Below are 13,223 nucleotides of genomic sequence, written 5' to 3'. Positions count from 1 at the left end.
AGCTGTTTTCGCCAGCTCCAGGAGCAAGTTGACAAGGCCATCCTCATTCCTCCATGCCCCCATCCTTACTGGATGACCGTATATAAAAAGAGTGGGGCTAAAATGTAACCAGAAGGCGATGAGCAGCCCACGCAAATACACAAAAAGGTGATGCAGCTTTGCTCACTCCATGTACCTATGGTACACAGTCTAGCCTGCAGAAGTGACATGTGGCTGGGCGGTCTGTGTACAAACTAAGGCATTTGTTACAGGGCACCGCTCTGTGCAGTAGCCTCCACCCCAGATCCCCAGGGTGAATGGGAAGAACTCCCTCGTAAAGGGACTTCAATTGGTGACACCCCTCACCTCCAAGTGGAAAGGTAGCCCACCATGGCATTTCGGGATGCAAGGGATTAGCAAATAGAGGGTGGGACCTCCTCCTTGCATCCCTGAATGGGTTTGTGTGTGTTGAGGAGAGGGGGCTCAAGCTGTGTGGGCTGGGCTTCTGGATAAGATTACGGGGCCTGGGCCCAACAAGCAGCTCCGGCGGTGCGGAAGAGAGCCCAGCCTGAGATGTTACGCACACCTGAGCCGTAACATCCTTTGAGGTAAGGCAGGGGTCGGCCAGGACTCTGCCCTCTGCCAGAGGACGGGTTCCTGGCCTGAGGCATCCATGTTCCAAACTCTCAGTAGGTCCTGACGGAAGCCGGGTGGATTCCGCAAAGCAGCCATGGCTCACGCCTGCTGGTGGTAGCCGCATCTCTTCGTGAGGATAGCAGCCACTCCGGAGAAAATACATCGTCAACACGTGCCACCTAGGAGGGTGCTCAGCATACAGAAATCCTGGCAGGGTCCAGAGGCTCAGCAGTGTAGGGGGAGATACCAGCGACTGTCCGTTCTCTCCCATTGGGAGACTCAAGACAGCCGTGGAGACCCAGTGTTTCTTGTTACCCCAGAAGAAATCCACTAACTCCCTCTGCGTTCTTGTGACAAAGGGAGCAGGTGGGGCCAAGGTGACCAGCCAGTACCACAACATGGAGGCCACTAGCTGGTTTAAGACCACCACCCTGCCTCGAAAGGAAAGTACCCTGAGAAGGCCTGACCAGCACCCCAGCTGGGCCATGACTTTCATCTCCAGGTCCTTACAGTTCGCTAGCCAGGTCCTCAGAAGGAAATGCCTGGGGCTCCATTCTCCTCTGGCAGGACGTCAACCTGCCACTGACCCACTAAGGGTCTGAAACACTTCGCCCAGTTGATCCTAGCAGAGGATGCTGCCGTGAAAACCTGACACTCACAACGACTGCCCGTATACCAACTCAACCGCGGACAACTGCAGGTCCTCTTTTGGAGCTGTTCTGAGCCCCAGCAGGAGCCAGAGGAGACGATTATGCCACCATTCATCCATCAGGGAAGCCCTTAGAGCAGCCTTTAAGGAGCGGTGAAATCACTCACATCAGCCATTGGAATACATGTAATATGCTGTGGTGTGATGTAGCCTAACACCTGTGGTGTGATGTAGCCTAATATCGAGGTCCTGGGCCATCACAGCCCAGAGGTCTGATATAAATTGGGGACCACGGTCAGAGGAAATATCAGATGGTGTGCCAAATCGAGTAACCCAGCTGCTCATGAACACTCGAGTCATGTCATCGATGCTGGAGCGGAGACCTCTGGCCAGCTGGTGGTACGGTCCCCATGGTAGGAGGTGTGCAAAACTGCAGGAGGGGGAAAGAGGGCCAGCAAAGTCCACATTGACATGGTCAAACCGTCACTTAGGAATTTGTGCCCATTGGCACTCCCCACAGGCTGCAGTCTAAGGCTGCGCCACACATACTTTAGTGCAACCAGTTTCTGCGAGGCTTTCCGGCCTGGATGTTAACGGAGTTAAAAACAGTCCGCACGGGAGAGAAACCTTGCTTCCCTGAACTTAATGTCAGCCAACTGCAGGCCCGTGACTACTGTTCGGTAAGCCTGGACTTCTGGGTCAGTAACTTGATCATTGCCATGCCGACATAGGCAACCTCTATGTGCATTCTTCTGGCTGTGAGAAGCAATCAGCCACAGCATTAATTTTCCCTGCGATATGTTGTGTATCAGTTGTGATCTCAGATATGTAGGCCAGGGGCATTGCTGCTGTGCAGACCAAGGGTCTGATATTTTGGCCAATCTGTGCAAGAGGGGTTTGTGGTCAACGAACGCTGTGAAATGGTGACTCTCTAGAAGAAAATGAAAATACCGGACAGCCAGATAGAGACAGAGGAGCTCACGGTCAAACGTGCAGTACTTCCATTCGGGGGGAATGGAGCTGCCCGCTGAAGAAGGTGAGTGGCTGCCACACGCCTCTGACCGACTGTTTGTGCGCAGCACCCACAGCATCGTCTGAAGCGTCAATAGTAATGGCTATGGGTGTGTTGGGGAGTGGGTGCGTCAGTAGGGTCATGTTGGAAAGAGCTCATGTGGTATCATCAAATGCCCTGGTCATGTCCGCTAACCAGTGAAGCACTTGATTAGGGGTATTGCCTTTAAGCACACTATACTGGGGGTGCATAAGTTTAGTAGCTCATGGAATGATGCACTGGAGACAATACGTCATCCAGGTAAACAAAAAGAAAATCTCACTCTTTTAATACAGAGTTCATCAGCCATTGGAAAGTTTGTGTTGCATTTTTCAGCCTAAACGACATGCACAGAAACTCAAAGAGGCCAAATGGGGTTATCACAGCCATTTTGGGAATGTCCTCTGAACACACAGGCACCTGATGGTAGCTCCTAACTCGACTGACACTGGAAAAAATTAAATTTCCTGCTAAATGTGCTGAAGTCTTGGATGTGTGGGACTGGGTCACAACTGGGGGTTGGTGGCCTCGTTGAGGCATCGGTAATCACCACATGGGCAGCAACCACCATCGCACATCGGGACAACATGGAGGGGTGAAGCCCAGGGGCCATTAAACCAGCGTACAATGCCAAGTCTTTTCATATTGGCAAACTCTGCCTTCACAGTTGCCAGTTTTTCCGGGTCCAGGCTATGCATGTGGGTATGGACTAGTGGGCAAGTTGTAGAAATGTGGTGCTCGACCCCGTGTGGGCTTGGTGAGGTTTAGGAGTTCTCCCAGCAGTCAAGTAAACTCACATGTCCAATAACTCTGGAATTATCCTAGAGCATTGGGGTCACCAATGTAGTTTTTCGCAAATAAAATGACATTGAAGTGCATTAAGTTTAAGAAAAACCACGACAACATATTTATTGAACTCCAAAGCTTGAACACAAGAGTGCACTAAAAATCCTTCAGTAATTCCGTCATCACATCAGACCAGCCTCTAAAGTGAACCAAACTCAATGTCAGTGGTTGTGAATTATGTAGGTTTCCACAAGTTACATAAGCCTACAGTAGCAATGAAAAGAGGACATGTGTGGCAATGAACACACAACACAAATAGACCAGTTCAAAGTAAATTTATTATCAAAGTACATATATGTTACCATATACAACCCTGAGATTCATTTTCTTGTGGGCATACTCAATACATCCATAGAATAATAGAATCAATGACAGTCTGTACCAACTTGAGTGTGCAAAAGACAAAAAACTGTGCAAATACAAAAGAAGGAAATAATAATAATAATTAATAAGTAATAATGTTGAGAACATGAGATGAAGATTCGTTGAGGTGAGTCCATAGGTAGTGGGAACATTTCAATGATGGGCAAATGAAGTTACCGCCTTTGGTTCAAGAGACTGATGGTTGAGAGGTAATAATTGTTTCTGGACCTAGTGGTGTGAGTCCTGAGGCTCCTGTGCCTTCTTCCTGATGGCAGCAGCAAGAAGAGAGCATGGCCTGGGTGGTGTGGGCCTCTGATGATGGATGCTGCTTTCAACCATCTCTCTCCTGCGACCGTGTTTCATGTAAATATGATCAGTGGTGGGGAGGGCTTTCCCCGTGATGGACTGGGCTGTGTCCACTACTTTTTGTGGGATTTCCATTCAAAAGCATTGTCTACTGCACATCTATAGAAGTTTGTCAAAGTTTTAGATGTCATGCCAAATCTTCACAAGTAGAGGTGCTGCTGTTCTTTCTTCATAATTGCACTTGGTGTACGTGCTGGGTCCAGGTCATTGCTCGAAAATAATAATACAATTTAAAGTTGCTGACCCTCTCCACCTCTGATCTTCCAAAGAGAATCAGCTCATGGACTTCTGGTTTCCTCCTCCTGAAGTCAATTATCAGCTCCTTGGGCTTGCTGGCATTAAGGGGTTGTTGCTACAGCACCACTCAGCCAGACTTTCAATCGCCCTCCTTTGATCCAGCCAACGCCAGTGGTGTCAACAGCAAATTCGAATGTGGCATTAGAGCTGTGCTTAGCCACACAGTCATAAGTGTAAAGCGAGTAGAGCAGGGGGGGCTAAGCACTCAGCCTTGTGGCGCACTGGTCGTTTAGTGAATACAGGATCATTTAGTAAAATCATCCATTTTCCTCCTTTATTTCTATCTACTGCTTGAAATCACTGGAACAGTAGGTGGCCAAAAGCTACAAATCAACTCAAGGTTGGTTTTCATTGGCTTGAAGTCTCTGTGTTCAGTTGTCTAATGCTTTACACTGTAAAGTGGTCACTGGACACTTTATCACCTTAAAACCTTATGCAGTGAGCACAGAGGGTATACTAGTTCCACAAAGGGCAGAATACAAGGGAAGCCTAAGCCCTTATTGAAGAGCAGTTTAACTGAGTAATAACCTAGATGAGATTAGATACGTAGATGGGACTAGGCAGAAGAGTAGCATCAGATCCGGAGTAACAATTATTTTGTTCTCCTTTGCTAAAGTACAGGAATTGACATTAAGCACTCCTGCATCTTGACAATCCATAGCGTAGACTTTTGTTGCAATTATAGATAAAATATGCAATGATACCTGAAAATAAGTTTTGTATTCAAATCGTAAACTATGTTCACCCACAAAAGGTTCATAACTAAACAGTTTAGTCTGCCGTAATGCCTTTCAGGCAGTGACACTACCTCAGCTCTTGAAGTTCAACCAAAATGAATGAAAATTGGGTGAGACTAGAGGTGAAAGGTGAAATGTTTAAAGAGAATTTGAGCGGGATCTTCAGCATTCAGAGTGTGGAATGAGCTGCCAGCGGAAGTGGTGAACGCGGGTTCATTTTCAACATTTAAGAGAAGCTAGGATGGGTACGTGGATGGGAGGTGTATGGAGAGTTATGGTCTTGGTGCAGGTCGATGGGACTAGTTCAACATGGACTAGATGGGCCGAAGTGCCTCTTCCTGTACTTGCTGTGTCCTATGACTCAAGCAAGAGTGAATTCCTATTTTATTATGGGCAAAACGAAATAATATTGGAGACTGAGTAATTTGTCAGCTGAGTTGTACAAGTCTTCTGCTACATCAGAGTTTGAAGGTAACAAAAACAAAAATTAAAAGGAATGGTTAACAATAATAATTGCAAAATGTGCCCGAATTTCTGATTTGCACTGGATGTAGGTGAGAAAATTACGTACTGGTTCAGCTTAATGAAGTGACACCCTGCCCACGTCCCACCATTGCTCATGACTCTTGCTTATTAATTCTATTTATAACAAACTTCACATTAAGAAAAGAAAAGGCAGATACAAATTTTCAGAGTAAATGAAACACAGACTGGTATGTGGGTTAAAATTTGCTCCAACATAATCACACTGTTGAGTCTGCTTGCAGGACCATCTGTTCGCACAGTACGTGAGTCATCTTTCTGAAATGCCAAACTGTTTCCTGAAAACCTCACACCTCTTTAAATCCATGCTCCTGCTCATTTTACACGAAAGAATGATGGCCAAGGTTGCCAAAGAAGCTGCTCTCCAGCAGTGTATAGAATTGGAATCAGCAACATCATCACAACTGGCAGCTGCCAATCCTGGTTCAAATGCATTCTTTGGCCCCTTTCATCTCTGCATTTTACATATCACCCAACTGAGCTATTTTATAATCATTCCGTGCTCATTTTCGAACGAAGTGATGTGGATTTGAGTGCTGGATACGAATCTGTACATGACTGAAAGTCACTGTCGCATTTGATAACTCCGGGCCTGTACTCACTTGAGTTTAGAGGAATAAAAGGGGTAATCTGAGTGAAATCTAAAAAGTACTGAAAGGTTTAGATAGAATGGAAATGGAGAGGATATTTTCAATAGTTGGAGAGTCTAGGACCAGAGGGCACAGCCTCAGAATAGAGGGGTGTCCATTTAGAACAGAGGTGAGGAGGAGTTTATTTTGCCAGTGGGTGGCAAAAAAATTAAGAACCTGGTGACATGGTGCGAATACAATAACCTATCCCTCAATGTCAGCAAGACGAAGGAATTGGTTGTTGACTTCAGAAGGAGTAGCGGACCGCACCACCTAATTTACATCGGTGGTGCGCAAGTGGAACAGGTCAAAAGCTTTAAGTTCCTGGGGGTCAATATCACAAATGACCTGACTTGGTCCATCCAAGCAGAGTTCACTGCCAAGAAGGCCCACCAGCGCCTTTACTTCCTGAGAAAGCTAAAGAAATTTGACCTGTCCCCTAAAACCCTCATTAATTTTTATAGATGCACCGTAGAAAGCATTCTTCTAGGGTGCATCACAACCTGGTATGGAAGTTGTCCTGTCCAAGATCGAAAGAAGCTGCAGAAGATCATGAACACGGCACAGCACATCACACAAACCAATCTTCCGTCCTTGGATTCACTTTACACTGCACGCTGTTGGAGCAGTGCTGCCAGGATAATCAAGGACACGACCCACCCACCAACACACTTTTCATCCCTCTTCCATCCCGGAGAAGGTTCAGGAGCTTGAAGACCCATATGGCCAGATTTGGGAACAGCTTCTTTCCAACTGTGATAAGACGGCTGAACAGATCCTGACTCAGATCTGGGCCGTACCCTCCAAATATCCGGACCTGCCTCTTGGATTTTTGCACTACCTTACTTTCCATTTTCTATTTTCTATTTATGATTTATAATTTAAATTTTTACTATTTTCTATGGATTTGTACTCCAGGGAGCGGGAAGTGCAGAATCAAATATCGCTGTGATGATTGTACACTCAATTGTTTGAAGACAATAAAGTAAAGTGTTGAACGTGTGGAATTCATTTCTAAAGATGCCTGTACACGCCGAGTTACTGTGTATATTTAAAGCAGGTTGACAGGTTTTTGATCAGTAAGGGTGTCAAAGATTACAGAGGGAAGGCAGGAGAACAGGATTGAAAGGGAAAATAACTCAGCCAAAATAGAATGCTGAGCAGATTCGGTGGGCTGAATGGCCCAATTTTGCTCTTGTGCCTTATGGTCGTTTCAATTTCTATATTCTTGCTGAAACATATATTTAATTTGTTTTTTGTTCTGAAGTGTTGACGGGAAAGGCCTCGAAGTTAAGAAGCAATTGTTATTTTAAATATCGGGCACTCATGATGTTTTGCCATAGAGAAATATCAAATGGAAGAGAAATGTTAGAACATTTAGCCTCTGCCCAGGAGTGTAATCAACCAGCCCCAAAACTATATATTTCATTGAAATGACACGCACAGAATGCTTGAGGAACACAGCAGGTCAGGCAGCATCTGCAGAGGGGGAATGAACAGTCAATGTTTAGAGCTGGCACCCTTTATTCAGGGTCTTGGTCCAATTTGTTGACTGTTTATTCCCCTCCATAGATGCTGCCTGACCTGCTGAGTTCCTCCAGCATTTTGTGTGTATTGCTCTGGATTTTCAGCATCTGCAGAATGTTGTGTTTTTTTTTTAATTGAACGACTAACTGTTTTGGCTGTTTCAAGAGATTTTTTTTGGAAATCAAATACAAAAGAAAAGGTATAAATCCTGGAGCTGTTTATGAACAGATATTAATATCGCAAATAGGAAGCTTCTGAATAAATAAACTGAAAAGAATCAATTAGCTTGTGATGGGTTGAAGATTTGCTCCAGTAATATCAGAGGACATGATTACCTTGCTTGTTATTTGCAATAATTGTGTTACAGATATACTTTAGAAAATTGACCATAGACCATAGGATACAGGAGAAGAATTAGGCCATTCAGCCTACAGAGTCTACTTTGCTATTCTATCTTGGCTGATTTATTATCCCTCTCAACACAACTCTCCTGCCTTCTCCCTGTAACTTTTGACGCCCTTTAAGACTCCATGACTTGATTTCCAGAACTGTCATTGGTAATAAATTCCATAGATTCACCACCCTCTGGCAAAAGAAATTCCTCCTTATCTCTGTTCTAAAGGGACGCCCCTCCATGCTGAAGTTGTGTCTCCTGATTCCCCCACTACAGGAAACATCCTCTCCACATGCACGCTATCTAGGGCTTTCAATAATAAATCAGTACCTCCAGTTGAGAAACAACCTGCCATTTGTCAGTGGTCAGTGGATTTATCTGTGATCATTTGCAGTTACCGCAAGGTTACTGTGTTAAAAGATTGTAAAATTTATAGAAAACTGTAGAATAGCAATTATGTTTCATGTTTGTGTTGTCTCCTTTGAGCCTGTCTGCTGCAGGGTCTGTCGATCATTTTTCACTCAACATGATGGCACAAGCAGCTGTATCTTTCTCTCCTCTCCCAGAGATTATTCCCTCTGATTCCTCTCCTTTCCCACACAGATTATTCCCTCTGATTCCTTTCCTCTCCCAGGGAATAAAGTTCTCACCTATTCAGCCTTTCCCTATAACTCAGTCTTGGGAATGTCCTTGTAAACTTTCTCTGTACTTTATTTATTTATTTATGTTTATTTTATTTAGAGATACCGCGTGGAACAGGCCCTTCCGGCCAGCTGAGCCGTGCAACCATTTAACCCTAGCCTAACCACAGGATAGTTTACAATGACCAAGTAACCTACTAACCAGAATGTCTTTGCACTGTGGGGATAGACTAGGGCACCCAGAGGAAATGCATATATACATGGGAAGAAGGTACAAGCTTTCTTGCAGATGACGCCAGAATTCAACTCCGAACTCCACAGCCCCGGTCTGTAATAGTATCACACTACCGGCTACACTACCTTGGCTTTCAATGTCATCCTGTAGGCAGGTGACCAGAACGGGACACAATACTCCAAATTAGGCCTCACCAATGTCTTCTAAAACTTCAACACAGCATCATAACTCCTGTGCTGAATACATTGATTTATGAAGATCAATGTGCCAAATGTTCTCTTTAAGACCCTACGTACCTGTGATGGCACTTTCAAGGACAACACTGTCATTTTAATTTTCCATCCCACTCTGTTTCAGTTCTCTACGTTTGGCTTCACTGTCCTCATGAAATCCAATGAAAACTCAAGGAATTGTTTCTGTTACATTAGAACCCTTGGGATTTAATACTGAATTTAACATGGGGGTTGATGTTTAGAGATCTCTTGCGGGATGGAAGGGATAAATTTGTTCCAGTGAGGAAGATAAAGAATGGTAGGGTGAAGGAACCATGGGTGACAAGTGAGGTGGAAAATCTAGTCAGGTGGAAGAAGGCAGCATACATGAGGTTTAGGAAACAAGAATCAGATGGGTCTATTGAGGAATATAGGGAAGCAAGAAAGGAGCTTAAGAAGGGGCTGAGAAGAGCAAGAAGGGGGCATGAGAAAGTCTTGGCGAGTAGGGTAAAGGAAAACCTCAAGGCATTCTTCAATTATGTGAAGAAAAAAAGGATGACAGGAGTGAAGGTAGGACCGATTAGAGATAAAGGTGGGAAGATGTGCCTGAAGGCTGTGGAAGTGAGCGAGGTCCTCAATGAATACTTCTCTTCGGTATTCACCAATGAGAGGGAACTTGATGATGGTAAGGACAATGTGAGTGAGGTTGATGTTCTGGAGCATGCTGATACTAAGGGAGAGGAGGTGTTGGAGTTGTTAAAATACATTAGGACAGATAAGTCCCCGGGGCCTGACGGAATATTCCCCAGGCTGCTCCACGAGGCGAGAGAAGAGATTGCTGAGCCTCTGGCTAGGATCTTTATGTCCTCGTTGTCCACGGGAAAGGCAAATGTTGTTCCCTTGTTCAAAAAAGGTAGTAGGGATAGTCCGGGTAATTATAGACCAGTGAGCCTTACATCTGTGGTGGGAAAGCTGTTGGAAAAGATTCTTAGAGATAGGATCTATAGGCATTTAGAGAATCATGGTCTGATCAGGGACAGTCAACATGGCTTTGTGAAGGGCAGATTGTGTCTAACAAGCCTGATAGAGTTCTTTGAGAAGGTGACCAGGCATATAGATGAGGGTAGTGCAGTGGATGTGATCTATATGGATTTTACTAAGGCATTTGACAAGATTCCACATGGTAGGCTTATTCAGAAAGTTAGAAGGCATGGGATCCAGGGAAGTATGGCCAGGTGGATTCAGAATTGGCTTGTCTGCAGAAGGCAGAGGGTGGTGGTGGAGGGAGTACATTCAGATTGGAGGATTGTGACTAGTGGTGTCCCACAAGGATCTGTTCTGGGACCTCTACTTTTCGTGATTTTTATTAACGACCTGGGTGTGGGGGTAGAAGGGTGGGTTGGCAAGTTTGCAGATGACACAAAGATTGGTGGTGTTGTAGATAGTGTAGAGGATTGTCAAAGATTGCAGAGAGACATTGATAAGATGCAGAAGTGGGCTGAGAAGTGGCAGATGGAGTTCAACCCAGAGAAGTGTGAGGTGGTACGCTTTGGAAGGACTAACTCCAAGGCAGAGTACAAAGTAAATAGCAAGATACTTGGTAGTGTGGAGGAGCAGAGAGAGATCTCGGGGTACATGTCCACAGATCCCTGAAAGTTGTCTCACAGGTGAATAGGGTAGTTAAGAAAACTTATGGGGTGTTAGCTTTCATAAGTCAAGGGATAGAGTTTAAGAGTCGCGATGTAATGATGCAGCTCTATAAAACTCTGGTTAGGCCACACTTGGAGTATTGTGTCCAGTTCTGGTCACCTCACTATAGGAAGGATGTGGAAGCATTGGAAAGGGTACAGAGGAGATTTACCAGGATGCTGCCTGGTTTAGAAAGTATGCATTATGATCAGAGATTAAGGGAGCTAGGGCTTTACTCTTTGGAGAGAAGCAGGATGAGAGGAGACATGATAGAAGTGTACAAGATAATAAGAGGAATAGATAGAGTGGATAGCCAGCGCCTCTTCCCCAGGGCACCACTGCTCAATACAAGAGGACATGGCTTTAAGATAAGGGGTGGGAAGTTCAAGGGGAATATTAGAGGAAGGTTTTTTACTCAGAGAGTTATTGGTGCGTGGAATACACTGCCTGAGTCAGTGGTGGAGGCAGATACACTAGTGAAGTTTAAGAGACTACTAGACAGGTATATGGAGGAATTTAAAGTGGGGGGTTATATGGGAGGCAGGGTTTGAGGGTCGGCACAACATTGTGGGCCGAAGGGCCTGTATTGTGCTGTACTGTTCTATGTTCTATGTTCTATATTCTATATCACAGACCACCCAACAGTCCTAGGGATTTAGAGGATCAAAGTCAAAAAGAGGTCACAGACTGTTGCAAGAAACGTGAGTTTGTTATAGTAGGTGATGTTAACATTCCACATATTGACTGGGAATCCCATACTTGATGGACTAGATGAGATAGAGTTTATCAAATGTCTTCAGGAAAGTTTCCTTCATCAGAGCATAGAAGTCTCAATGAGAGAGCATGTGATGCTGGAACTGCTGTTAGGGAATGAGACCGGACAGGTGACAGAAGTTTGTGTAGGCGAACACTTTGCATCCAATGACCACAGTGCATTAGTTTGAAAGTAAATATGCAATGAGACAGGACTGGTCTGTGGGTTGAGATTCTAAATTGGAGAAAGGCCAGTTTTGATGGTATCAGAAAGGATCTGGCAAGTGTGGATTGTGTCGGGCTGTTTTCTGGCAAAGGTGTACTTGGTAAGTGGGAGGCCTTCAAAAATGAAAATTTGAGAGTACAAATCTTGTATGTGCTTGTCAGAATAAAAGGTAACGATAACAAATTTAGGGAACCTTGGTTTTCAAGAGATATTGAGGCCCTGGTTAAGAAAAAAGGGAGGTACATAACAGGTGTAGGCAGATAGGAACAAATGAGGTGCTTGTGGAGTACAAGAAATGCATGAGAACACTTAAGAAAGAAACCAGGAAGGCTAAAAGAAGGTGTAAAGACAAGGTGAAGGAGAATGCTAAGGATGCTAGAGATATGTTAAGAGCAAAAGGACTGCAGGGACAAAACTGGTCCTCTGGAAGACCAGAATGGTAACTCATGTGTGGATTCAAAAGCAGATGGAGGGATCTGAAATGGATTATTTGCATCTGTATCTACTTAGGAGATGGATACAGAGTCTATAGAAGTGAGGCAAAGTGACGTCAACTTCATGGGCCCTGTACAGGTTACAGAGGAGGAGGTATTTGCTACCCTGAGGCAAATCAGGTAGACAAATTTCCAGGTCCTGACAAGTTGTTCCCTTGGACCCTATGGGGGGCGGGGGAATGCAGAAATTGCTGGGGCCTTAGCAGAGATATTTATATCAGCTTTAGTGACTGGGGAGGAACCAGAGGATTGGGCGATAGCCAATATTGTTCCACTGTTTAAAAAAAGGCTCTATACTGAAGTTGTAGAAGATGTTGGTGGGGCCTAGTTTGGAGTTTCGTGTGACAGTTTTGGTCAGCTACCTACAGGAAAGATTAAACAAGGTTGAAAGAGTGCAGAGAAAATTTACAAAGATGTTGCTGGGTCTGGAGGACCTGAGTTATAAGGAAAGATTGAATAGGTTAGGACTGTATTCTTTAGAACCTAGAAGAATGAGATGAGATTCGATAGAGCTATACAAAATTATGAGGGGTATAGACAGGGTAAATGCAAGTAGGCTTTTTCCAGTGAGGTTGGATGGGACTACAACCAGAGGTCATGGTTATGAGCGAAAGGTGAGAAGTTTAAGGGGAACATGAGGGGAAACTTCTTCACTCAGAGGGTCATGAGAGTGTGGAATGAGCTGCCAGCACAAGTGGTGCATGCGAGCTCAATTTCAATGTTTAAGACAAGTTTGGATAGGTACATGGATTGTAAGGTTATGAAGGACTGGGGTCCTGGGGCAGGTCGATGAGAGTAGGCAATTTAAATGGTTTCGGTATGGACTCGATGGGCCGAAGGTCCTGTTTCTGTGCTGTACTTCTCTATGACATGCAGCCCTCCCAGCCTGTGACAGAAATGGTCAGCTCTGTTGAAAGCTTATTGTTCTGAAATATTTCTGCCTTCACAGATGCTGC

Source organism: Mobula hypostoma, chromosome 2 (genome assembly GCF_963921235.1).
Source record: "Mobula hypostoma chromosome 2, sMobHyp1.1, whole genome shotgun sequence".
In the NCBI taxonomy this organism is placed as follows: domain Eukaryota; kingdom Metazoa; phylum Chordata; class Chondrichthyes; order Myliobatiformes; family Myliobatidae; genus Mobula; species Mobula hypostoma.
The sequence above is the reverse complement of the archived record's forward strand: the minus strand, read 5'-3'. Positions refer to the sequence as shown.